This window comes from Anabrus simplex, chromosome 13 (genome assembly GCF_040414725.1).
Source record: "Anabrus simplex isolate iqAnaSimp1 chromosome 13, ASM4041472v1, whole genome shotgun sequence".
NCBI lineage: Eukaryota > Metazoa > Arthropoda > Insecta > Orthoptera > Tettigoniidae > Anabrus > Anabrus simplex.
Window position 1 is genome coordinate 23881920 of NC_090277.1, and position 27187 is coordinate 23909106.

At 41.5% G+C, this 27187-nt stretch overlaps 1 protein-coding gene across 3 annotated transcripts in view; it reads left to right on the top strand.

Moving 5' to 3' along the window:
- The window catches only part of LOC136884706 (zinc finger protein 85), a 417693-nt gene that overhangs the window by 251661 nt on the left and 138845 nt on the right, over positions 1-27187 (top strand). The window contains exon 1 of one of the 3 annotated variants that reach the window (XM_067156985.2): positions 25045-25099. The exons of 1 other annotated variant lie outside the window; for it this stretch is intronic. The gene's annotated coding sequence lies outside the window, so the exon portion shown is untranslated. Of the gene's footprint in view, positions 1-25044; positions 25100-25303; positions 25363-27187 lie in introns of those variants that run through there. One more of the 3 variants, XM_067156986.2, reaches the window with a different exon arrangement.

The following is a 27187-nucleotide window of genomic DNA, read 5'->3' on the forward strand; positions in this document are numbered from 1 at the left end:
TTCCCCATCCATGTTTGTTGAAATATTTGTCTGTGTTGTTTATTTTCAAATGTAATTTTATTTCATTTAATGTAATTATTTTCAAGATGACTGTTATTTATTTTAACTTAATGTTATTCCATATTTCGGCATGTGTGCCTTTCATTTATATTATGATATCAGTTTGTGTCAAATTATTTTCACATTACGTTGTGAGTGAATTAACCCAACGATTGTACTTCCTTTTGGCGTTTTCAACCCTTGAAATGATGATTCACAAGTGTTATTTTTATTACGTTAACGTTAGCTTACCTCCAGATTTAACTAAACCTGTTAATTTTACCTGTGTTTTATTCACGTAATTATATTCTGGCCGCTGTGGGGATTGTGAGTTCCAAAATTTTATGACGAATTAAATACGTCTAATATAGATATTTCAAATTCTCATGCGATTCTTTCTCAAAAATCACGCACTATTAAAGTTCAATCAATATTGTCCGCACTTCTTGTTTTTGTTCTTTACAATTTGCTCTATGTTGCACCGATATAGACAGGTGTTATGGCGACAAAGGGATATGAAAGGGATAAGAGTGAGAAGGAAGTATATTAAGGTACGGCCCCAGTATTTACTGGGTGCGAAATTTGGAAACCACAGCCATATCCAGGGCTGCCAATGTTGTGGGTTGAACCTCTCTACCGAATAGCTCGTTGACCCAAACCGCGCGGCTACTTGCTCGGTGTCCGCTTGTCTGATTCCATTCGCCTAGTAATCCTTTTCTTCCGTATCTCTACATTTTTCTGAGAAATTTCTTATTTTCTATTTGACTGCACAGTATTTAAGCCGTCAGTATTCTTCCCTTTTGCCACTTTATGTTCTACTAGCGAATGTACCCGTGCTTCGCTACGGTATTCTACATTGTATTCGAATATCGAAGTAAATAGTGTGCATGCAGTAAATAAGATAGTTTTAAAATTGCATGTCTCTTAGCGTTATCCGAGAAAGAGCATGGGGAGGTCCCCGTACGTTGTTTCCAATGTAAAGTGTTTGTTATGGATTTGTGATATAACGGCAGGCTCACTTGCCTACTGGCATTCACAATCAGGTTGGGAAGTTTACATTATAATTGCAGGCCCCATTGCCTACTATGCGGACAGAATCGATTTGGGGAGTTTTCGTTAAAATGGCAGCCCCCCTTTCCTACCTCCAGACAGATTACAGTTTTTATTATAATGGCAGGCAATTACCCTACTATCACTCGAAATTGAGTTGTGCAGTTATCATTATAATGACAGGCCCCTTTTCCTACTGCCAGCCAGCGTACTGCCAGTCACACCAAGTTGGTGAGTTTCCATCAAAATAGCAGGCCACTATGCCTAATGCCAGTCACATTTTAGATGAGTACATTTCTTTATAATGGCGGGCACCCTTGCCTACTGCCAAACACAATCGGGTAGGGGAGTTTTAAACAAAACTGCATGCTCACTTACCTTCTGCAAGTCAAATCGAGAAGGGAACTATTCATTACAATTGTAGGCCTTCCTTACTAATGACAGTTGCACAGGAGTTGGAGAAGGAACCCTTTCCTACTGCCAGTCAAAGTCGGTGTGGGGAGTACTGATTACAATAGCAGACCGACCCTTTCTCGATCGCTAAATCGACATCAGTGAATATATATAGATCGACATACGAAAGTATATGCGTGTTTACAATATTGAAGACCTTCATTTACAGATTAACTGCTACTAAACGTACGTCATATCGACAAAGGATTATACCATAAGACACGCCGGATTTAGTGGCCTAAATGGCTGGTCCAATGATATGTCATCTATTCTTGGGTCAGATTTAGAAACGTGGAACAGGGTAAAGGTTTTGTAAGATCATCTCACATTACATTACTTTTCGGATAATAATGTGACAGCTACATACGTAGCATTTGGCTCACATATGGCTACTGAGTGGGCCAATTTTCGTGAAGAGTTTGATGATTCTGTATTTCATATAAGTAATTGAAAGTATGAATAATGCATGTGAAAATTCCAAATTGACTTAACATCGATTAATAGAGAAAAATCAAACGTAAAAGGGATACAGATACGGCATAAAGTCATAAGACAAAGGTTGTAGATCATTCCAAATTGAACGGAGATTGTGCAATCCGTTACGTGATAGGAATTTCCGAAGGTCTGCACCATCATTAAAATTGCCTGCATATTTCGATATTCTTCGGGGATAAAAAATGAAAAATTTAATGATATAGGATTTTTCATTCGTTACAGGCTAAAACGTATAATTTTGTCAAATTTCAATTATCTTCTTATTCTTCTGGCAGATTATGCCACAATGTGGATTTTGGGCGAGGCGGGTAAAAATTAGGACTTTCAGGAAATCAAAAATTATGGAGATTGTTATTATTACCCCTTAAACGGAAAGCTGTACGAAAATTTCGCCAAAATAGTCAGTGTAGAGGTACACAGTCGTTACGATTTGATTTATATAGATAAGGAATCTGCTCCATGTAAAACACCTTTTGGGCTATGTCCGCTGGACTTAACCTGCAAAAGTGACCATTCATGATATCTCCCTTATTAATCCTCCTGACGAAAAAATGCACATGAAAAAAAAGGTTTAGAGGTGGAATTCCATCAGGTTTGGTCGATTTCCAGTCAGGTTGGTCTTGTTCTGTATATATTGTGGAAGAGTAAAATCACCATTTCGGTTCCTTATAAACCGCCAGTCCATTCCGGAACATGAAATGTTATTTACGTTTAAAACCTACCTTTGGACAGGTGGATGCTAAATATAAATTTTGTTTCGAATGTCTTCAGTAGTTTTCAAGTTGTAAGGAATACGCTTTACACGCACCCGCTCGTGAGTTAAGTCCGATGGGACTTGTACAGAAAAACGGTCCTTTAATGATATCTCCCTTATTGATCCTCGTATCGAAATGATGCACATGAGAAAAAAAGGTTTAGACATTAATTTCTACCAAGGTAGGTAGACTTCCATAAACTTTTGTTGTGTATATTTTTTGGAAGTGCAAAATCACTGTTTCGGTTTCGTATAAACCCCCAGTTAGTTCAGGGATTTAGAAACAATATTTGCCCTGAAACCTATCAAGGACAGGTGTATTCTAAATACGAATCTTGGTGGAAATGCATCCAGTAGTTTCTAGCATTCACGTACATACGGCGTAATTAAGGAAGAAAATAATACAGTTAAGAATGTTGAAACTAATAGAAAATGGATTATAACTGAGGACAGCCGGATAACGACAAATAAATAAATGCCGTGAGTTATGGATATAATAAAGCGCTAACAGAGGAGAAATTTAGGTTCAGTGATTCTTAGGTAAACAAATATGAAGATGACTAATGGTGTTATTACTTAATCTATTCGAGGGCGGTTATAACCTCCAACGATATTCCGCCAATATCCCGCAGATGAGCCGATTGATGCCTCTCTTGCCATCTACCCAAGGAACAACCACGAATTTAAAAGCATGATGAGGAAAATGGCAATACGTTACTTCCCTACTGGCATGCAGTCAGAGACGTTGCCATGGTAACCTGTAGGTTCGTTGTCGGTCTGTCGGTCACTAAATGCAGAGCATGATACCAGCAGAAAATTGTAAATTTCTCCGTCATGTGAAGAGTAAGGTAAATTATGAACATAACGAAAGTTGTTTATAATGAAGAGACGTTTCACGTACGGTAAACGAAGTTTACAGAAAATCAATAGTATAAGAGAAAATAGAGGAAAACCACTGTGGTTTTCCTATAAACACCCCGTCTATTCAAAGATTTTAAAATTATACGCATATCGGAACCTTTCCTGGGATAAGTATACTCTAAATATGAAGTTTGGCTGAGATCTATCCAGCCGTTTCGACGTGATGGTGGGAAAACCACTCTGGTTTTCCTATAAACCCCCCGTCTATTCAAGGATTTTAAAATGATATGCATATCTAAACCTTCCCCGGGATTAGTATAACTTACTCTAAATACAATGTTTGGTTGAGATCCATCCAGCCGTTTCGACGTGATGGTGGAAAAACCATTCTGATTTTCCTATAAACCCCCCATATATTCAAATATTTTAAAATGATATGCATATGGAAAACTTCCCCGCGATGAGTATCCTCTAAATATGAAGTTTGGTTGAGATCTATCCAGCCGTTTCGACGTGATGGTGGAAAAACCATTCTGGTTTTCCTATAAACCCCCTGTCTGTTCAAGGATTTTAAAATGATATGCATATCAAAACCTTCTCCGGGATGAGTATACCCTAAATATGAAGTTTGGTTGAGATCTATCCAGCCGTTTCGACGTGATGGTGGAACAGACAAACAGACAGACAAACAGAAACAATTTTATTTATATAGATTTTTACACTCGTTCTTCACCCCCTTTCCATCCCCGCCCAAAGGAGTCCTATGAGTGCCTTACACAACAGTATATTTTTTTCCCAGATATTAAGTCTTATTTGTACCTATTTTGGTTGACAGCTATGCCCAAACGTACATGCATAATCTCACTGCTCTAGAATCCTGGAGCTGACGTTGCCATGGTTACGGCAGTTCATTTCTTTATCCGATTCCTAGAGCAGGGGTAGTGTGGTGCCAATATCTCCGTAACGGTTGGTTTTAGGGCCTTAAAACATGGTTTTCGGGCCCGTAGGGCTTACCGAGTTTTGTTCTTTGCGTCAAGAGGATTAAATTGAGCTTTGTCTCGTCCTTATACGACAAATTCGATATTTTGCCTATAATAGTATAAGAGAAAATGGAGGAAAACCGTTTTTCCTATAAAACCCCCGTCTTTTCAAAGATTTTAAAATGATATGCATATCGAAACCTTCCCCGGGGTCAGTATACTCTAAATATGAAGTTTGGTTGAGATCTATCCAGCCGTTTCGACGTGATGGTGGAACAGACAAACAGACAGACAAACAGACAAACAGAAACAATTTTATTTATATAGATTGAGATAATTAGTTATTTACTTACTTGTATCACCTAACATTATACACCATTCTATTTTTATCTTAAGCTGTCCTCGTTAACACTAGCTGTGTTACCCGGCGTTAGTTATATGTGAAGTGAAATTTTATAGAATTCCTTTTTGAAACGTTGATTGATATTTTATGATCTATTCTGCAGTTTAAAGTTATTGAAATGTGTTTGATTTCACGTTTTAGATTATTTAATTCCCGAGTAAAACTTTATCGTTATGGAAGCTCGAATTCTCTGGAAAGTATTTGACCCTGTCAAAAATATAATAATAATAATAATAATAATTGATAACTGTATGTATTTACCCGTCGCGCTGTAGATGCGATGTACACGATTTCACCTGTCATTGGAACCGCCACCAATCATCCTTGCGACCACAAAAGCAGTGGATTTAACACTAATCTCGGTTATTTTAGACTATTTACTTTTAAGCCCAGTCTGAATGGAGGCTGAACGTGGACTTTAACGCTATCCAGAGCGCAGCAATTCATCTTAGCGACACATAAACAACAGATTCGACATTAATATAGTTTCTTCTACCACTTTTTCCACACCTGTGGGTTTGAGGGAACGAACTGCGTCGTACGTGTGGCTTTGGCCCTGTTTTACGACCGGATGCCTTTCCTGACACCAATCCTATATGGAGGAACATAATCATTAATCACGATTGGTAGTATAGTATGTTGTCTGAATATGAAGAAGTGGTGGGACAAACATAAGCACCCACTCCCCGAGCCAGAAAAATTAATCAGAAGTGACTTAAAAACCCCTAGCAGACCGGGGATCAAACCCAGGACCCACTGAACCGAAGGCCGCTAGGCTGACCATTCAGCCAAGGAGTCGCACGGCATTAATATAGGTTATTTTCCATTATTTTTACATGTCAGCCCTTCCCATTCCCCAACCTTCGCAGGGCTTTGGACAATCCATCTCCACAGGTTTTTTTTTCTTGTTGGTCATATGTCTACCAAGTTTCGTTGAGAGCTATTCTGGAACATACCCATATACATCCATGATCTCGGTCATTTTTCATTTATTTTCACCCGTTCTCTACCTCCAATGTGACTGTGGTTGAAGTCTGACTTAACCAGCACCCAGAGTGTCACAGTTCAACTCAGCGACCTCGTGAACAATGGATTCAACGTTGATATCAAACGTTTTAGTTTATTTTTATATTTTACCTCCTCCTCTAGGAGTGCTAGGGGTGTTTTCCTCCAACAGTATTTATTTCAGATAGTAAGTCATGTGTACCAACACTGTATAAGGGCTGTGCCGGAAGAATCATACATATATGCGTAATTTCCATAAGTTTGGATATTTTTCTTCTCTCTCTTGCTCATCCTCTTGCCAATTCTGGCCGAACATGGACTTCAAAGACATCCGGAGTGTCATTATTCACCTCAGGGACCCCGAAAACTATGGACTTTACATTAATATTTGTCGTTGTTTATTAACTTAATATTTCACCCCTCTTTCCGTATATTTTAATAATTCAACACCACTGCTGGTGGTGCTAACTGAATCGTACCCCTGTAGTACGGTGATTTTTTCCAGGTAATTCATATAGGTACCAAGTTTGGTTGAGAGGTATGCTAGAACGTATACACTTACGTCCGTAAACTCGGTCACTTTGGGCATTTTCTTTTCTTCACTCGTTCTCACCCCCTCTTCGTCCTAAACGGCATTCAGAGTGTCACAGTTCATCTCAGCGACCACAAATATCGGTCGTTTTCAACTATTTTTACATTAACACCTACCCTAGGGGGCTAGGGGTCTCTTACCCCCACAATACTTTTTCCAGATAGTAAGTCATACTTGTATCAGTATTGATAGAGAGCTATGCTAGGACGTACACACATACGTTCATTATCTCGGTCATTTTGGAAATGTTCCTTTTCACATTAACTCAACCACGATGCCAAGGAGGGCTGAACTTGGACTTTAAAAATCCGAAGTGTCATCATCATCTCAGCAAGCACGAAAACTATGGATTCGACACCATTTTCGATTACTTTTTCTTTCTCATTCCTCACTCCCAACCAATAAGGGTGCCAGCGGTGTCTTGCCCCACGCGGTTAGTCTTCTCATAGTAAGTCATATGTATACCAAGTTTGGTATAAATAGGTCCAGTAGTCCTCAAAACTTTGGATTCAACACTAATATCGGTCGTTTTTAGCTCTATTTATATTTCACCCCCCTTCTTGAGGGTTCCAGCGTTGTCTTGCCCCAGCAATATTTTTCACAGATAGTAACTAATATTTGTACCAAATTTAGTTGACAGCTCTGCTGGAAAATCCACACATACATCCACAATCTCCGCCATTTGGATCATTTTATTTTTTTAACCTTTCTATCGCCCTATGCCAAAGGGGCCTGAACTTTTATATCTCACTTCCCCCTCTCGCCCCCAGCCCCAAAGCGGGCTGAACTTGGATATAAAGAATCTGGAGTGGTACTGTTCATCTCAGAGACCTTTAAAACTATGGCCTCCACACTATTTAAGACTATTTCTTTATTTTTATATCTCACTCCTACCACTCTCGCCCCCCTCCAAAAAGAGAGCTGAACGTGAACTTGAAAATATCCGGAGTGTTACTATTCATCTGAGAGACCCCGAAAACTATGGATTCGATACTATTCTCGATTACTTTTTATCTCATTCGCCTCTCGTCTCCCACGCAAAAAGGGGCATAACTGGGACTTTAAAAATTCCGCAGTTTTACTTTTCTTCTCCACGAACCTGAAAACTATGGATTCGACACTGTTTTAGATTTGTTTGCATTTCACTCCCCGCTAGATCCCCCCCCCCCGCAAAGAGGTTTTAACATTGACCTTTAAAAATCCGGAGTGTTATTATTCATCTCAGTGACCCCGAAAACTATGGAATTGACAGTATTTTCTATTAACTTTTTTAACATCTCCCACTCGCTCCCCACCGCAAAGGGGCTGAAGTTTGACTTTAAAAATTTCGGAAAGTTACTATTCATCTCAGCGACCAAGAAAATTATGGATTCGACACTATATTCGATTATTTTTCATCTAGTTGCCCTCGGCCCCCCACCCCAGCAAAGGGGGATGAACTTTCACTTACAAAAATTCGGAGTGTTACTGAGCGACCCAGAAAACTATGGATTCGACACTATTTTCGATTATTTTTATACCTAACCCCCCTAACCCCTACTCCTAAGGGGGCTAGAGATGGTTCAACCCCACAGTACCCGTCTCCACATAGTAAATAACAACTGTTCAAAATTTGATTGAAATTACTGCAGTGGTTTAGGGGGAGATGTGTCATTTACACACATACATCCATTTTCATATATAGATAGGACATAGATAGACAGATAGGTTTTTATATCTCACTCCCCCCTGGCCCCCACCGCAAAGAGGGCTCAACTTTGACGTTAACAAATTCGGAGTGTTACTATTCATCTCAGTGAACCCGAAAACTATGGATTCGACACTATTTTTGATTCTTTTTATACCTAACCCCCTGACTACCCACCCCTAAGGGGGCTAAAGTTGGCTTACCCCCACAGTTCTCGTCTTCAGATAGCAAATAATAAGTGTTCAAAATTTGGTTGAAATTACTCGAGTGGTTTAGTGGAGATGTGTCATTTACACACATACAAACCTACATCCATCCATTTTTATATGTAGGAAGATTTTTATATCTCAGTGCCCCCGCACCCCCCCCCCGAAAGTTGGCTGAATTTTTGACTTAAAAAACTCGGAGTGTTATTATTATTCTCAGCGACCCCGAAAATTGTGGATTCAACACTGTTTTTGAATAATTTTTTAACTTACTCCCCCCCTTGCCCCCCACGACGAAGAGGGTTGAATTTGGACTTATAAAAATTCGGAGTGTCACTATTGATTTCAGCGACCCCGAAAAGTATGGATTCGACGCTATTTCGATTATTTTTACACCTAACCCCCCTGGCCGCCCTCCCCTAAGGGTTCTAGAGATGGATTACCCCCACACTGCTCGTCTCCAGATAACAAATAATAAGTGTTCAAAATTTGATTGAAATTACTCCAGTTGTTTAGGAGGAGATGTGTCATTTACACACACACATACATCCATTTTTATATATACACTGACTGAGCAAATGTCATGGGATAGCGGTGCACTGATGCGCGGATGTGTTGTCTGCGCATCACACGCCCCCTGTGCCAGCGGCCTTGTGAACAGGGGCTGTGCATGTGACAGGTGTAACATGGAACGTCGTCGTGAGCTGACAGTGTTCAAACGGGGCATGGTGGTCGGTGCCCGACGGATGGGAAATGCGATTTCGGAAATGGTGCGGGAGTTCGGCTTCACACGATCAATTGTGTCCAGGGTGTATCGTGAATGGTTGAATGCAGGTGTCACCGTCCACAACAGACGAACGACCGGCCGTCCAGTCACCCTCGATGACCGTGACCGGCTACATCTGAGACGGATTGTCAATAGTGACAGACGGGCAACCGTGCAACACACCACGGCTCAATTCAACACAGGCCGTGGTAGATACGTCTCCCAGTGGACAATCCGTAGGAACATGGGTTCGATGGGGTATGGGAGCCGGCGCCGCACACGGGTACCACTGTTAGCCCAACGTCATCGGGCACAACGACGCGCATTTGTTGCCAGTCACCAGGGATGGCCACTGGAACAATGGCTTAACGTGATATGGTCGGACGAGTAGTAAAATTGGACAGTTCGGCCGCCTCCACCTCCACCGGGTCCCAGAGGCCTCCTCCTCCACCTCCGCACGGGTGGCCTTCCTAGGGGCCTCCTCCTCCTCCTCCGCACGGGGGCCCTTCCCAGAGGCCTGATCCTCCCGCGGGAAATTTGAATCGGTAAACAAAGCCACGTGCTTTTTGACTGCTATCATCGACAACAACGCATCGCTAACTTCAGTGCTGCCATCTTGACGGGCCTAAACCTTAGTGGTACCAAGTTAACCTAACTAGCGCGAGATTTGAATCGGTAAACAAATCCACGTGCTGAATGAATATTGAATTTTCACGACCGCGTTGTAATCGAAACAGACTTTCAACGTATTAGGTCGTGTTACGTACATGTAGTACGTGTTGAAGAGATGTTGAATACAGAACAAAAATGGCCAGCCGAACACCAGTGGTAGAGCAACCGACGCGAAAACGGGAGGTTGTGGGTTCGGATCCCACTGGTGTCCGGCTGGCCATTTTTGTTCTGTACTTAACATCTCTTCGACACGTACTACATGTACGTAACACGACCTAATGCGTTGAAAGTATGTTTCGAAATCCACGAGCTTTTTGACAGCCGCGTGCGTTTTGACAGACAACAACGCATCGCTGACCTCAGTGCTATCATCTTGACGGGCCTAAACCTTAGTGCTACCAACTTAACCTAACTAGCGCGAGATTTGAATCGGTAAACAAATCCACGTGCTTTTTTGACAGCTGTCATCCGCAATCTTTAATTAAGAGAGCACCGTGCTGCCCTCTTCAGCTACATATCTTTGAAATGTGGTGGCGGATAATTTGAAAAATCCTTTTTGATAGCAGCCATCTTTAATCGACAGAGCACCGTGCTGCACTCTGGTAGCAGGCAATTCTACGTGACAGCAGCCATCTTTAATTAAGAGAGCACAGTGCTGCATTCTTTAGTTGAAATGTGGTGGCGGCAATTTGAAATATTCTACCTGCTCTTGTTTGGAAACAAAGACACGTGCTTTTTTGACACTACCATCTGCCATCTTTAATCAGGAGAGCACCGTACTGCACTCTCTAGTTGAAATGTGGTGGCGTCAATTTGAAAAATTTCACGTGCTCTTGTTTGGAAACAATGCCCCATGCTTATTTGACAGCTACCATCCGCCATCTTTAATCAAGAGAGCACAGCGCTTCACACTTTAGTTGAAATGTGGTGGCGGCAATTTTAAAAATTCTACTCGCTCTTGTTTGGAAACAAACCCACGTGCTTTTTGACAACTGTCACCCACCTTCATTAATCAACAGAGCACCGTGCTGCCCTCTTTAGTTACAAACCTTTAACATGTGGTGGCGGACAATTTGAAAAATTCTTTTTGACAGCAGCCATTTTTAATCAACAGAGCACCGTGCTGCTATCTTTATCGTAGTAGTAGACAATTTCTACGTCACAGCTGTCATCCGCCATCTTGCATCGCAAACCTCAGTGCCGCACTCTTTAGTTGAAATATGGTGGTGGATAATTTAAAAGAAATTCTACAGCAACCATCTCTCGACGCTAATTGCACAAGATGGTGGCTATACATGACTCCTTACGGGTGCTTACGCAAGATGGCTGTTATACATAGGTTTCTTATGAGACACCTTTGGGATGCTTGCGTAAGATGGCGGCTATACATGGCTCCTTATGAGACGCCGTAAGGGTGCTTGCGGAAGATGGCGGTCGCTCTTATAAGACGGCTAAAGGGTGCTTGCACAAGATGGCTTCAGACACCCTAAGGATGCTTGCGCAAGGTGGCGGACACAAGATGGCGGCTATGCATGACTCCTTATGAGACGCCTTAAGGGCGCTTGTACAAGATGACTGCTCCTCTTATGAAGAAAGCTAGCTTAGAGGTTAACGTGTCGTGCTAGTTCGATTCATTAAATTTGGGGCTTAAATGCAAAATGTTAAATATCTCGAAAATAGTGCATCGTAGAGCAAAACGGACAAAATTTTTCTGCCCAATACCCATGTTCGCAGTATGAGGAACATGATAGCATAAGAAAAACATAGCCTAATGTTGGGATCAACGGTTCGGTTCCTACTTAGGCACTTTGGCATTTGCTCTGTTTTAGCTTGTACTGAAGCAAGTTTTTGTAACATGGCCACGTCTAGCTATGGTAGAGAGTATAACGTGCCGTGCCAGTTCGATTAATTAAATTTGGGGCTTAAATGCAAAATGTTAAATATCTCGAAAACGGTGCATCGTAGAGCAAAACGGACACATTTTTTCTGCCCAATACGTCGGTTCGCAGTATCAGAAACATGATAGCATAAGAAAAAAGTAGTTTAATGATGAGATCAACGGTTCGGTTCCTACTTAGACCCTTTGACATTGATGGCTATCTAACTCTACAAGATGGGGGCTATACATAGCTTCTTATGAGACAGCTTAAGGGTGCTTGCATAAGATGGGTTGAGACGCCCTAGGGATGCTTGCGCAAGATGATGGACACAAAATAGCGGCTGTACACAGCTCCTTATGGGACAGCCTAGGGGTGCTCCACACAGGATAACGGCTACGCTTATGAAGAAAGGTAGCTTAGAGGCTACTGCGCAAGATGGCGCTGCTGTTATGCATGCGGTGGAGAGCAAATTGAAATTCCACGTGCTCTTAATTATAAAAATCTACATGCTATTTTTTTACAGCCCTCATCATTAATCCACAGAGCATCGTGCAGGTATGTTTACAGCACTAAACCTCATACCTTTGAAATGTGGTGGTGGGTAATTTGAAAAATTCTACGTGCTTTTTCTTGACAGCAGCTATCTTTAAACAATAGCGGCTATACATAAGCTGTTAAGGCCTCCTCTTATGTCGAGGCATAGCTCTATCGAACAAGTTTAAACCTGCATCACGAAGGCGACAGTGTGCGGCGATAACATTATTATGCATGTTTAAACTTGCAAATCACAAAAGGAGTTATTGAAACATAACAAGACTAGAATCGAACACTGCACTCGATGTCGTTAACTTCATCATGTGATCGGAACATTGATTGAAGTGTTCAGAACACTAAATAAGTGATCAAGACTAAAATAGAACACTGTACTCGATACAATATGTGTTTAGAACATGTCAGGGGATACCTTTGTTCTAAGAAGATTAGATTACCGCACATTCCTTGTAGGGCTAAAGGGCAAACGCGCTAAAGGGCTAAAGGGCTAAAGAGCTAATGGGCTAAAGGACTAATGGGCTAGGGTGCCTCTCCTCTCTTTATCCGGGCTTGAGATTGGCTCTACAACTAGAGGCGGAGTTAACACCTTAAGGCACGGAGAATGTTGGTAAATAATCATTACGAATATAGCTACTCGATCGACTATATACTACAGAAGGATGACTTAGATGAGGGTTAGCGCTGGGATTGTAGGAAGGCGTTTAAGCTGTTGTGCTGTCGAGAGAGAGTTGTTATTTAATAATACCTACACGACGTAATTCATGCTCTAGTTCAAAAATATCTGCTTTGCACTGTATGTAACGAGCATCATGATAGGCCCTTAGCAGTTGTAAACGTTTTACGAGTACGTTGGGGTCTTTACAGTATCTTGTATCTACATACGGTAACAGAGGCTTGTTGTGAACTTTGAGTCTATATGCAGACAGTTGATGTGTAGAGACTTGTTTTGATGTAATACGTGCTTCGGCAGTAGCGTTTCTAGGTACAAACTTAACTTGTTTCGAAAGCAATGAAGCGTTGAAATTTTCTTCTTCTTTATCTTGCATCGCTTATTGAAATGTTTGCACTGCGACAGAACGTGTAGTAGGTTTAGGAAATGAAGTGAAATCATCAAGCTGTAATGGCAATGAAACATTAAGATTTCTTTCTTCTTCTTCTACTTTCCCTTTACAAGTGTTTTGATCAACATCATTATCGTAATTGTCATAATCATGACCTTGCCTCGCTTTATCTTCAAGTGTGTGCTTAGTAATAGAACTTGTAGCAGACCTAGGCAACAAGGGAGAATTGAAAATCTCTCGCAGAGGTGTACTTTTTTAAAATAAATCAGTGTTCGCTTGAATACGGTTGAGCTCTTTGTATTTTGTTCTCGATGAAGCTACATTACACGCGGCTTCATGACGTTGAGCGTTGCATGCGTTCTTGAACTCCCTTCTACAATGTTTGCATTGAAAAATTGTCCTACATGATATCTCATGACGTCTCCTGTGATAGCTTCGGGAAAATGCTTTTCCACACACTTTGCAATTATGCCTAGAAATAGGTTTTTCCATGACGGACTTTTATCTTCTGCTAACAGATTCGTCTCTAAATCTACTTGACACTTGTCACTCTCTAGTTCGATTATGCAAGATGGCGGATGACTGCTGTGACGTAGAAATTCTCTACTACTACGATAAAGATAGCAGCACGATGCTCTGTTGATTAAAGATGGCTGCTGTCAAAAATAATTTTTCAAATTGTCTGCCACCACATGTTAAGTGTTTGTAGCTAAAGTGGGCAGCACGGTGCTCTGTTGATTAAAGATGGCTGTTGCCACGTAGAATTGCCTGCTACCAGAGTGCAGCACGGTGCCCTATCGATTAAAGATGGCTGCTATCAAAAAGCTTTTATTCAAATTATCCGCCACCACATTTCAAAGATATGTAGCTAAAGAGGGCAGCACGGTGCTCTCTTGATTAAAGATGGCGGATGACAGCTGTCAAGAAAGCACGTGGATTTCTTTACCGATTCAAATCTCGCGCTAATTAGGTTAAGTAGGTACCACTAAGGTTTAGGCCCATCAAGATGACAGTACTGAGGTTAGCGATGCGTTGTTGTCTATGATAGCAGTCAAAAAGCACGTGGCTTTGTTTACCAATTCAAATTTCCCGCGGGAGGAGGAGCAGGCCCCTGGGAAGGCCTCCCGGGAGGAGGAGGAGGAGGAGCAGGCCTCTGGGAAGGCCCCCGTGCGGAGGAGGAGGAGGAGGAGGAGGCCCCTAGGAAGGCCACCCGTGCGGAGGTGGAGGAGGAGGCCTCTGGGACCCGGTGGAGGTGGAGGCGGCCGAACTGTCCAATTATACTACTCGGACGAATCACGATTTCAACTGCACCATGGGGATGGGAGGCACCGTGTATACCGCAGACCACATGAAGCGATGGATCCCGGCTCCCTCGAAGGTGCGGTCCAGGGCGCTGGTGTCTCTGTTATGGTCTGGGGTGCATTTTCCTGGTATGAAATGGTCCCCGTAATTGTTCTGTAAGAGACTTTGAATGGTACGTAGTATGTTGAGCTGCTCGGAGACCATCTCCACCCATTTTTGGCCTTCCAGCGCACAGATGGTTCTGTGCTCTTTCAAGATGATAACGCGCCGCCACATCGCTCCCACGTCGCCCGGGAATGGTTCCAGGGTCCAACGACTGCCATGGCCACCCAGCAGCCCCGATGTGAACCCTATCGTGCCTATCTGTGATGTCCTGGAACGCAGGCTCCGTCCCACGAACAGACCAGCATCGGCTGCCGCTCTGCAAACGATTTAGTGACGGCTGCGTCCAGAGGACTACCAGGGACTTGTCGACTCACTTCCACGGCGTCTCACTGCAGTTCGTAGGGCCAGAGGAGGCCCCACACGCTATTAGGTGACTATCACATGTTATTTGCTAAGTCAGTGTAGTATAAGATAAGATACCTTCATTTTTGGAAGTGTTGGACCTCCTCCATTTTCCCCTCTTTAGGGGTAACAGAGAATGTTTGCTCAGTTATATTTTCTCTTAAAAGAGTAATCTGTACCACCACCCCGAATCTAGGATTAATTCTACCGCTTCCACCTATAGGGGGTTGTATATAATAAATACATAAACATGTAAATACTAAACATCAATGGCTACAAGTTATTTAAATGTATAGTTTGTATAAATTCTTACATTGCTTTGTTCTTCCTCAATCCCCTTCCTTAATTACAGCTTCTCATTTCCGTTAGCCTCCCCGTCCGGTGATTTCGCTGAATGGTCAGCGTATTCACGCTCGATTCAGGAGAGGGCGTAAAATAATAATAATTATAATAATAATAATAATAATAATACCCGTGTGGGGATTTACCGGTTACCTCCATCGGGCGCGTCCCATTGGAATTGGGGAAGCTCGCTGGCTCTGCCGCCAGCAGAGTCAGGGGGTAGTAGGGAAATAAAATACCACCGTGAAAAAAATTGGTCCCTTGCCAGGGTTACGGCAAAGACTGGTAAATGACCAGAAGCCAGAAAACATCTTGAGGCAACCTCTAGGGCTAACAACCCTAGTTGTAAAAGGATGGGTACTCGTCCAAAGCAAAGTCAAGTCAAAAAGCATGATGGCACAACATTTCAAGAAACATACCCCAGGGGGTAAATCTTCGGATAAATCCCTCATCGTGAACGCCACGGCGCACGAGTCTCGTTCGGATTCTGGGGGAGACTCGACATCATGTAAGAGACGAGTCGGAGCGTCTCGGTGTACCCCGAAGAGTCAAAACTCAGGCCGAAATCTAAAACCGTTCTAGCAACTTTCAACATAAATTCAGCTGAAAACCCTCACCAAAGCTATTCACGAAAATCAGATATCCATAATGGCCCTACAGGAAACAAGGTACCCAGATGAAGAGATTTTTGAATCCGAAGGCAACCGATTTTTCAAGAGCAAAGCGCAAAGAGGAATCCTCAATGGAGCTGTGATGCTTGGAACCGCGTTTGCTGTTAGAACCAAGATCCTTAAATCGGTTGCAAATTTCGAACCTGTGAATGACAGATTGTCTATACTCACAATTAAATGCGCGAACAAAACCTACGGCCTAGTAAACGCACATGCTCCTACGAACGATAAGAACAAGTCTGATCCAGTCGAAGTTGATAATTTCTGGGACCTACTGGATGGAAAATAAAACAAAATCCCCAAACACCATGTCAAGCTTCTATTCGGTGACTTCAATGCCCAACTAGGTCGTGAACAGAAGTACAAGAAAGTTATAGGAAATTACCCTGCTCACAAAAGAACCAATCCAAATGGCAAAAGACTGGTGTCCATTTGCGAATATCACAACCTGCAGGTCATGTCGACCCACTTTCGCCATCTACCCAGAAAGCAAATAACTTGGCGTTCTCCCGTCCAAGCTCTCGGAGAGTTCCAAATTGATATTGTTGCAATCTCCAGGAGAAACAGCCCTGAGATTATGAATGTCAAGGTAAAGAAAGGCATCAATGTGGCCTCAGATCATTATATGTCTCTTATCAAATTCAAACCAATTCCCGCAAACACAAGGAAGACAACCAAACAGATCACACGCTTCGACAATGATAAAATTCGGAAAAGGGTCGAGGAGTTCCAGGAGAAGGCTAGACCAAATGACTGTGATATTAACAACGCCAAAAGTCTCCTTGTTGAGGCCGCCAAGGACGTTGCAGAAATCAAGAGAAGCAAAAACCATGCCTGGTGGAATGGTACCTGCGAATCAGTCCTCCAAGAAAGATTCAATGCGTGGAAACAGTACTACTCTACGAAATCAGAAAATGATTGGAAAACCTACAAAACCCAACGTGTCCAAGCAGCTAGGGTTTTCATAACTGAGAAACGTAAATACGAAAAATCTCTCATTGAAAAGATAGAACAAAACTTTAGGAAGAATGAAAGCAGAGAGTACTACAGAACCTTCAAACGCAAACTCACTGGCTATTAACCAGCATCTCTATGCTTTAAGCGAAAGGACGGCACACTGGCGACGTCAAATGAAGAAAATTGCAGCATTCTGGCAGATTACTTCAAGAATTTACTTAATTGTCCTAAACCGCAAAGCGCCATTGAGACCAAGGAACCATTACTCAGGTACCCAGGTTCCAGACCACCCGACAGAGATGAAATCAAGCGCCACATTGCCCGTCTCAAAAATAACAAAGCGCCGGGGGAAGACCCAATAGTAGCAGAACTATGGAAATATGCCCCAGAGGAATCACTTGATATCTTTCAAAAGCAAATAGAAGAAATTTGGAACAGGGAGACCCTACCCGAAGATTGGAAAATAGCTTTGATCCATCCATTACACAAAAAGGGAAGCATGAAGAATATCAACACCTACAGAGGAATATCTCTGCTACCCGTGACTTACAAAATTCTGTCACTTGCCATCCTGGAGCGTTTGGAAGCACAAGTCGAACATCAGATAGGTGAATACCAAGTAGGTTTCAGAAAAGGTCGCTCAACAGCTGAACAGATCCAAAATCTCAAAATGATCATCAGATATTATACACTAAGGTCCAAGCAGTATGTGTCTGTCTTTGTGGACTTTAAGAAAGCGTACGGCTGCATTGACCGGCAAGTCCTGCTAAACATCTTAAATGAATTTGGAGTTGATTTGAAACTGCTGGCATTAATTAGAGCCACCCTGACCGATACAAAATCCAAGGTGAAGTTCCACGGATGTCTCTCGCATTCCTTTGACATCAAAACAGGAGTCCGACAAGGTGATGGGCTATCCCCGATACTCTTCAACTGTGTTCTTGAAAAGATCATCAGAACCTGGCGGGTGAGATTACAGGAAAACAACTACAGTCCATTGAGAATAGGAACCAAATCCAAGGGGATCGCAATAGACTGCTTAGCATTTGCCGATGATATTGCTGTTCTCTCAAGCGACATAGAAGTCGCTAGAGCTCAAGTTGAAATTTTAAAGGAAATTGCCCAACAAACCGGTTTGCAGATATCGTTTGAGAAAACAGAAGTAATGACTAACATCAAACAGGCTCCACGAAAACTCCATACAAAATACGGGGATATCACCCGAGTAGACAAATTCAAATAGCCTACCTGGGTGAGATCATTATGAAAAATGGACTGGACAAAGAAGCACTTCAGGAGTGAGTGTGCAAACTGGAAATAGCCTACCAAACATCCCGCACAATCTACAACAAAAAAATGCCTTTCCCAGAACACCAAGATGAAACAGTTCTGAAGCCAGTAGTTCTATATGCAGCCGAAACCCTGTCTCTAAATGCTAACAAAGGACTCCTTGAAGAACTGGAGGAAAAAGAACGCAAAATTGTGAGAGGAATCTTGGGATCAAAGTACAGAAATGGAATCCATCAAAAGAGATCCAACAAGGAAGTCTACAGCAAAAAAAAAAAAAAAAAAAAAAAAAAAATACCGACACAATCAGAAAAAGACGGGCACGATTTTACGGTCATCTGAAAAGAATGGACGCAAGAAAGTTAACTAAAGAAATCTTTCACTTTTTTGATTCAAACCTCAAAACCACAATTCCGTGGTTTAGAAATACCAAAGAAGACCTGCAAATGCTACATATCTCAGCTGAAGACGTCCTTAACAGAGATCTCTTCCGCAAGAAAATATTGACGAACGGGCTAAACCGAGACGAGCAACCGAAGAGAAGACACGGTGCCCCTTGGACAGAGGAGCATAAGCAGGCCCACTCACAAAGAATGAGGGAAATTTGGGCTCTCAAGAAGGCCAAGTTCAGTGTCAAATGCAACAGGAGTTAACGTGGTCCTTGATGGCCCCAGCGAATTATATAATAATAATAATAATAATAATAATAATAATAATAATAATAATAATAATAATAATAATACGAGGCTGGGTGGATCCTCAAAAGAATTCGGCTTTTATTTTCTAAGACGTACCGATAGGCACGGCTAGTATAAAGCTCGTTTGGAGGTTTATGAAGGAGATATTCTATATTTTAAAATGTCATTCTTAATCATTATGATTGTTTAATTATTTTAACAAGAATATTTCCAATGAGTGTGGTTGCATTCCACTCAGCTGTGGCATTGACAAGTATTTATTTCACACCTCGGCGCTGGATGTCACTACCGTCGCTTTCGCTTTTCGCTTAATGCCGTTAAGATAGAGAGCTGTCCGGTATTGGTGTATTAAAGTATTTGTCGTGTCCATGTGATTTATCCTATGTTTATATACCCTCCTGATTATTTGTTGATTCTCACTGCTATTAGAGGTTATGGGGTCGGGTCATAGTACTTTCCGCATAGTTGCAATATTCCTACATACTAATGAGGGAATCCCCTATATATCCTTTCTCAAGACGTTCACAGTTTTTGTCACATAGGGAAATTGCTGTAATGTGTTTTATACACCCTTATGAATTGTGGTTAATAAGGTTGTGAAGTGATTCACGTTTATACGTATAGGAAGTGGGTGAAAATTGACAAGCCCATTCAAATTTCCAGAAGGAGAAGAGAAGTAGAAGAAGAAGAAGAAGAGGAAGGAGGAGAAGGAGAACGAGATGAAGAGGAAGGAAGTGTTTGTCCCTCCCCAAACCATTGCCTACGAGATATACAAGGCCGCAACATAGCTACTAATTTGTCGCTGAAAAAGCGGCCCGACCGTGTTCACGGTTTGGCCGTTAGATATCAGGTTTCCGTTCTGTTTTTGGCGGACTTTAACATTGTGAAATGCGAAGTAATTGTGACGCTGTGTTGATTTTGTGCAATTTATTGCGAATATGGTTTCTGTCGGTGAGTGTCTGTGAGGTTGAGAAGAAGGTGCACTGTTGTGTACCTCTCTATTTCCGATGACACTAAAAAAGCATGAAAATTGAAGTTCTATAGTTTCTCTTCCGAGTGCGGTTTAAGGGAGAAATGGAAGCAAACTATTTCTAGGCAAAGTGATATAGCAGGATCTCTTTAGGTACCTAGCGATTCTTTTCATAAAATAGATTTCAGTGTAAGCACATCAATCAATAGTTGGAGATGTGTGGGATCTGGTAAATGCAGCACGGGTGAAGTTTAAGAAAGCGGAGATTGTTATTAGTGGACTACTGTGTAGAAAGGATACTGACTGGAAGGTGATTGGGGATTTAAATGAGACTATGGAGTGGGTATGTGGGAAACTGGGAGTGAAATTTCTAGATCCTAATGGGTGGGTAGGAGATAGGGATCTGCGCTCAGATGGCCTTCATTTAAACCGCAGTGGTACGTATAAGTTAGGAAATTTGTTTGGAATAGTAATAGGGAGGTACATTCAGGGAAACGGGACGGCCTAGGGAGCGATGATAACGGAACAGGGAACTGGAAATCAAGTAGGGATGATATAAAATTGTTAGTGTTGAACTGTAGAAGTATTGTAAGGAAAGGAATAGAATTAAGTAATTTAATAGATATATATTTACCAGATATTGTAATAGGAGTTGAATCATGTCTGAGAAATGATATAATGGATGCAGAAATTTTCTCACGGCACTGGAGTGTGTATCGTAGAGATAGGATAGGAAGGGTGGGAGGGGGAGTGTTCATTCTGGTGAAAGAAGAATTTGTAAGCTACGAAAACGTTAAAGATGAGACACATGAAATGCTAGGTGTAAGGCTCATTTCTAAAGATAATAGGCAACTTGATATATTTGGAGTGTACAGATCGGGGAAAGGGTAGCACTGACGCGGATTCGGAATTATTTGATAGGATAGTCAGCTATGTGGGAAACGACAAGGAAAGAAATGTGATTGTAGCGGGAGATCTGAATTTGCCAGATATCAATTGGGAAGGAAATGCGAACGACAGGAAGCATGACCAACAAATGGCAAGTAAGTTAATATGGGAAGGACAGCTGATTCAGAAAGTGATGGAACCAACCAGAGGGAAAAATATCCTGGATGTCGTGCTGATAAAACCAGATGAGCTCTATAGGGAAACTGAAGTAATAGATGGTATTAGTGATCATGAAGCTGTTTTTGTGGTAGTTAAAAATAAATGTGATAGAAAGGAAGTTCTTAAAAGTAGGACTGTTAGACAGTACCATATGGCTGATAAAGCAGGCATGAGGCAGTTTCTAAAAAGTAACTATGATCGGTGGAAAACGGTAAATAAGAATGTAAAGAGACTCTGGGATGGGTTTAAAGAAATTGTTGAGGAATGCGAAAACAGGTTTGTACCATTAAGGGTGGTAAGGAATCGTAAAGACCCACCTTATTATAATAGAGAAATAAAGAGACTAAGAAGGAGGTGCAGACTGGAAAGAAATAGAGTTAGAAATGGCTGTGGAAGTAAGGAGAAATTGAAGGAACTTACTAGAAAATTGAATCTAGCAAAGAAGGCAGCTAAGCATAACATGATGGCAAGCATAATTGGCAGTCATACGAATTTTAGTGAAAAGTGAAAGGGTATGTATAGGTATTTTAAGGCAGAAACAGGTTCCAAAAAGGACATTCCAGGAATAATTAATGAACAAGGGGAGTGTGTATGTGAAGATCTTCAAAAGGCAGAAGTATTCAGTCAGCAGTATGTAAAGATTGTTGGTTACAAGGGTAATATCGAGATAGAGGAGGAGACTAAGGCCAAAGAAGTAATAAAATTTACATATGATAACAATGACATTTACAATAAGATACAAAAGTAGAAAACTAGAAAAGCGACTGGAATTGATCAGATTTCTGGCGACATACTAAAGACAATGGGTTGGGATATAGTACCATATCTGAAGTACCTATTTGATTATTCTTTGGTCGGAGGAGCTATACCAGATGAATGGAGAGTTGATATAGTTGCCCCTGTGTTTAAAGGAAAGGGTGATAGACACAAAGCTGAAAATTACAGGCCAGTAAGTTTGACATGCATTGTATGTAAGCTTTGGGAAGGCATTCTTTCTGATTATATTAGACAGAATGCATTCTTTCTGATTATATTAGACATGTTTGTGAAATTAATAACTGGTTCGATAGAAGGCAATTCGGTTTTAGGAAAGGTTATTCCACTGAAGCTCAACTTGTAGGATTCCAGCAAGATATAGCAGATATCTTGGATTCTGGAGGTCAAATGGACTGTATCGCGATTGACCTGTCTAAAGCATTTGATAGGGTGGATCAGGGGAGACTACTGGCAAAAATGAGTGCAATTGGACTCGACAAAAGAGTGACTGAATGGGTTGCTATATTTCTAGAAAATAGATCTCAGAGAATTAGAGTAGGTGAAGCTTTATCTGACCCTGTAATAATTAAGAGGGGAATTCCTCAAGGCAGTATTATCGGGCCTTTATGTTTTCTTATATATATAAATGATATGAGTAAAGGAGTAGAATCGGAGGTAAGGCTTTTTGCGGATGATGTTATTCTCTATAGAGTGATAAATAAGTTACAAGATTGTGAGCAACTGCAACGTGACCTCGAAAATGTTGTGAGATGGACAGCAGGCAATGGTATGTTGATAAACGGGGTTAAAAGTCAGGTTGTGAGTTTCACAAATAGGAAAAGTCATCTCAGTTTTAATTACTGCGTTGATGGGGTGAAAGTTCCTTTTGGGGATCATTGTAAGTATCTAGGTGTTAATATAAGGAAAGATCTTCATTGGGGTAATCACATAAATGGGATTGTAAATAAAGGGTACAGATCTCTGCACATTGTTATGAGGGTGTTTAGGGGTTGTAGTAAGGATGTAAAGGAGAGGGCATATAAGTCTCTGGTAAGACCCCAACTAGAGTATGGTTCCAGTGTATGGGACCCTCACCAGGATTACCTGATTCAAGAACTGGAAAAAATCCAAAGAAAAGCAGCTCGATTTGTTCTGGGTGATTTCCGACAAAAGAGTAGCGTTAAAACAATGTTGCAATGTTTGGGTGGGGAAGAATTGAGAGAAAGAAGTGCTGCTCGACCAAGAGGTATGTTCCGGGCTGTCAGCGGAGAGATGGCATGGAATGACATTAGTAGACGAATAAGTTTGAATGGCGTTTATAAAAGTAGGAATGATCACAATATGAAGATAAAGTTGGAATTCAAGAGGACAAACTGGGGCAAATATTCATTTATAGGAAGGGGAGTTAGGGACTGGAATAACTTACCAAGGGAGATGTTCAATAAATTTCCAATTTCTTTGAAATCATTTAGGAAAAGGCTAGGAAAACAGCAAATAAGGAATCTGCCACCTGGGTGACTGCCCTAAATGCAGATCAGTATTGATTGATATCCTCAATCAAATTTCCTTCTGTTTTCATTGTGTATCCTGTTCACAAACAGGAAAATGTCAAAAGCAGGAAGCGTCCAGCTCCCAAAAATGATGTACTGCCATCAAAACTTAGTAAGAGGTCTGATTCAGATAACGATGAACATACCATATCTTCATACGTCAGCCAGAAACGAAAAAGAAGTACAAGTCTCGTTTCTATATCAAGGAAAGTCTACGAGTATCTCTGTTAAATCAAAAAAATGTACGGATGAGAAAATTAAATACCAGATTACAGAAAGTAATCTGTAAATTGAGAAGCAGGATACGGTTAATAAAAACAGAAAAAAAGTTTTACGGTATCTGAACTTGACCAAAAAGCAAACCAATTGAAAAGCGTGCTAAAATTGGTCATTTAGGAGCTTTATTCCTGTTAGAACGAATTTAATTCTCTTCTTCTTTCTTCATCCGTTTACCCTCCACGGTCGGTTTTTCCCTCGGACTCAACGAGGGATCCCACTTCTACCGCTCAAGGGTAGCATCCTGGAGCACTAGACATTGGGTCGGGGGATACAGCTGCGGAGGATGACCAGTACCTCGCCCTGCTATGCTGAACAGGAGTCTTGTGGAGGGATGGGAAGATTGGAAAGGACAGGCAGGAAAGAAGGAAGGAAGCGGCCGTGGCCTTAAGTGAAGTACTATCCTGGCATTTGCCTGGAGGAGAAGTTGGAAACTACGGAAAACCATTTCGAGGATGGCTGAGGTGGGAACCGAACCCATCTCTAATCAGTTGACCTCCCGAGGCTGAGTGGACCCCGTTCCAGCCCTCGTATCACTTTTCCAATTTCGCGGCAGGGCCGGGAATCGAGCCCGGACCGCCGGGGGTGACAAGCTAATCACACTAACCACTACACCACAGAGGCGAACACAAATTTAATTTTACGGTAAGAAAAAAATAGAAATACGGTGAAACGACGCTAAATATTTGCGTGACGGGCATAACATCGCTCATCAAACAGCGTCTTCAATACGAATGTCAAAATATCAGATGTGCGGAGGAAAAGATTGGATCGCTGGTACGGTAATTGGATAAAGGGCGATTAAAGCCAAAGTTATTTATGACCGCAATCTCGATCCGCTTATCGGATTCACTGAGGCACAATTAAAGGAATCGGTAAGAAGTGACAAACTCGCTATCAGATTTCTCTGCTTCTTTTGTGAATTATTTCGTTTAAGCATGTTGTAAGAAATACGTTGTAGAAAATAAGTCAAACAATTACTCTTCGTCTATCTTTGATCTCATTTCTGTTTGCTGCCTTCTGAAATTACTAGTTTTAATGAATTTTTATAGTTTTTCATATTCGAACGTGTTGTAATGAGCGGGTGAGACAGAATAGTAAAGAGAACTCTAGCGGCGCTTGTCGGAAGTATCTCGAGGACGAGTCTAGTGTGCTGTATTTCCCGGCCTTGTGTACCTCGTAGGCAACGCCCAAACCCATTCGTCTCTCGTCTCCGGCAGGTACGCATGCAATGTATTTTCTATTCTGTGCTCTGAGTGTAACATGGCCATGGTTGTCTCAGATGGTTAGCTGGATATAAGTGAATTATACCGGGTGCGTATGCATGTAGTCGAGGAACAACGCACTCGTTATATGCATTTGTGAGAATTCCTGTTCGCTATTTGCGGTTTACTTTCTAACTGGCTGGCTTGTTGTTACTTAATGACCGTACAAATTTTGATTTTTATTGAGCATTTCGGACATTTTGCAACAGCTTGTCCAGGTTTGTCATGTAGATTTTGCTCTTTTTTCTTAAGATTTTCATGATCAGGTAATTGCAGTTTCTTTTATTTTACAGTGTGTCCAGAGCTTTGAACATATTGCTAATAAAGTTGGAGTCTCAGTCTTCTACATTTCCATTACAAACTTAATAACGTACGGCACGTGATAGGAAATAAGGTAAGCCTTATTGTTCTCTTCGTATTTAAACGCAAAAGAACAGAGGCAGATAATTCTGTTTTTCAGCGAATTGTAGGCTGTCTGCAATAAATATCACCCCTGATAATACATGCAAGTTTGTTCCAGCATGGTACCGAATTGATTCTGAATACCCTGCTCGTTCGCAGAAGTATACATGCTGTTCCAACAGAAATTCAGAACTTGCATTATCTGATCTGTAGTGAACTAAGTATATCTAAGCCTAGGGTAGAGAAAGTGAAATCTGAATCTGTCTGCAAACGAATAAGGGTAGAAAATCTCCAGGATGAGGAAATTAGACAGAAGTACATGGATATGAATAGTAAGAAGTTATAAACAGTAGACAGTAAGCAGGTTCAGGATATAGAAAGTGAATGTGTGGCATACAGGGATGCCGTAGTAGAAACAGCAAGGGAATGCCTAGGAACAACTGTGTGTAAAGATGGGAAAAGGCAAACATCTTGGTGGAATGATGAAGTGAGAGCAGCTTGTAAACGTAAGAAGAAGGCTTATCAGAAATGGCTCCAAACAAGGGCCGAGGCAGATAGGGATTGGTACGTAGATGAAAGAAACAGAGCGAAACAAATAGTTGTTGAATCCAAAAAGAAGTCAGGGGAAGATTTCGCTAATAACCTGCAAAGGCTAGGTCAAGCAGCAGGGAAACCTTTCTGGACAGTAATAAAGAATCTTAGGAAGGGAGGGAAAAAGGAAATGAACAGTGTTTTGAGTAATTCAGGTGAACTCATAATAGATCCCAGGGAATCACTGGAGAGGTGGAGGGAATATTTTGAACATCTCCTCAATGTAAAAGGAAATCATCATGGTGGTGTTGCAAACAGCCAAGCTCATGGGAGGAGGAAAAGGATGTTGGTGAAATTATGCTTGAGGAAGTGGAAAGGATTGTAAATAAACTCCATTGTCATAAGGCAGCAGGAATAGATGAAATTAGACCTGAAACAGTGAAGAATAGTGGGAAGGCAGGGATGAAATGGCTTCATAGAGTAGTAAAATTAGCATGGAGTGTTGGTAAGGTACCTTCAGATTGGACAAAAGCAGTAATTGCACCTATCTATGAGCAAGGGAACAGGAAGGATTGCAACAACTATCGAGGTATCTCATTGATTAGTATACCAGGCAAAGTATTCACTGGCATCTTGGAAGGGAGGGTGCGATCAGTCATTGAGAGGAAGTTGGGTGAAAACCAGTGTGGTTTCAGACCACAGAGAGGCTGTCAGGATCAGATTTTCATTATGCGCCTGGTAATTGAAAAATGCTACGAGAGAAATAGGCAGTTGTGTTTATGTTTCGTAGATCTAGAGAAAGCATATGCCAGGGTACTGAGGGAAAAGATGTTCGCCATTCTGGGGGACTATGGAATTAAATGTAGATTATTAAAATCAATCAAAGGCATTTATGTTGACAATTGGGCTTCAGTGAGAATTGATGGTAGAATGAGTTCTTGATTCAGGGTACTTACAGGAGTTAGAGAAGGCTGTAATCTTTCACCTTTGCTGTTCATAGTTTACATGGATCATCTGCTGAAAGGTATAAAATTGCAGGGAGGGATTCAGTTAGGTGGAAATGTAGTAAGCAGTCTGGCCTATGCTGACGACTTGGTCTTAATGGCAGAC